Source organism: Saccopteryx bilineata, chromosome 3 (assembly GCF_036850765.1).
Source record: "Saccopteryx bilineata isolate mSacBil1 chromosome 3, mSacBil1_pri_phased_curated, whole genome shotgun sequence".
In the NCBI taxonomy this organism is placed as follows: Eukaryota; Metazoa; Chordata; class Mammalia; order Chiroptera; family Emballonuridae; genus Saccopteryx; species Saccopteryx bilineata.
This window is the reverse complement of record NC_089492.1, coordinates 265,180,549-265,181,978: the sequence shown is the minus strand read 5'-3', so window position 1 is coordinate 265,181,978 and position 1,430 is coordinate 265,180,549. Positions and strand designations below refer to the sequence as shown.

The 1,430-nt window shown below is 38.0% G+C and overlaps 1 non-coding gene across 1 annotated transcript; it reads right to left on the bottom strand.

The window, feature by feature from the left end:
- Positions 1-284: 284 nt before the first annotated feature.
- On the bottom strand, positions 285-391 carry LOC136332638 (U6 spliceosomal RNA). The gene has a single exon (XR_010730804.1). It is a non-coding gene; the product is annotated as a U6 spliceosomal RNA (small nuclear RNA).
- Between the last annotated feature and the right edge of the window lie 1,039 nt (positions 392-1,430).

Sequence of the window (1,430 nt, the reverse complement as noted above, 5' to 3'; positions counted from 1 at the left end):
GTTGGAGAGGCAGATGGGTGCCTCTCCTGTGTGCCCTGGCTGAGAATCAAACCTAGGACTTCCACATACCAGGCCGATGCTCTACCACTGAACCAACTGGTCAGGGCCAGAAAATTTTTATTGCAGTTTTTAGCCTTACTATAAGTGCATGTAGCTATATTTGTATGTGTTTTTAAGCTCTTAATTTTGAAATCATTTTAGGCTTGTAAAAGTTGCAAGAATAGTTCAGAAAACTTCTGTGTACACTTCACCCAAATTCTTAACATTTTACCAATTTTTTTTTTTAAAATATGGAACGCTTCATGAATTTGCGTGTCATCCTTGTGCAGGGGCCATGCTAATCTTCTCTGTATCGTTCCAATTTTAGTATATGTGCTGCTGAAGCAAGCACTGTTTTTATCATATATATATGTATGTATCTATCATTTATTTATCTGTTATAGGCTGAATTGTGTCCCCCCCCACCCCAAATTCATATGTTGAAGTCCCAGCTCCCTGCAGAATGTGACTATATTTGGTGATAAGATCTTTAAAGAGGTGATTAGCATAATTTGAAGCCATTAATATAGGGCCTTAATTCAATATGACTGATGTCCTTATAAAAAGAGGAAGAGACACCAGGTATGCACATATACAGTGAAAAGACCATGTGAGGATGCAGGGAAAAAGTGGCCATCTGTAAGTCAAGGAGTAAGTCCTTAGAAGAAACCAATCCTGGCCCTGGCTAGTTGGTTGAGTGATTGAGCATCACCTTGGCGTGTGGATGTCCTGGAATCGATTCCCGGTCAGGGCACACAGAAGAAGTGACTATCTGTTAACCAATCACCTAACTTAAGATCTAGAACAGTGCTTAACAAACTATGACTTGTAGGCCAACTCAGGCCCACTGCTTGTTTGGTAAATAAGAATATATTGGAACATAGTCACATCCATTCATTTACATTTTGTCAGTGGCTGCTTCTAAGTGGAATAGTGGTAGCAGAGACCTTATGTTCCACAAAGCCAAAAAGTTAACTGTCTTGCAGTTTATGAAAAAGTTCACCTACTTCTTGTCTGGGATAGAGGTGTCCAGTAGAACCTTTTGTGATGATGGAAATGGCCTGTAAATCTGTGCTAATAGAATAGCCCCTGGTCACATGTGGCTCTTTTAGCATATGACATTTGGCTAGGGTGATGAACTAAAATTTAAATTTGATTTAATTTTAATTAATTTAAATATAAATCAAAATAGTTACATGTAGCTAATGGTGGTCATACTGGAAGGCACAGATCTAGAACACCACTTGTATCTTTTCATCCATTTGTTAACTCTGCCTCCCTGTCTCTTACACCCTCGGAGGTCACAACTATTTGAGTTTTAAATTTATTGTTCACTTCATAGTTTAAAAATATAGTTATTACATATGTATGTTTCTGTAAATGGTATATTG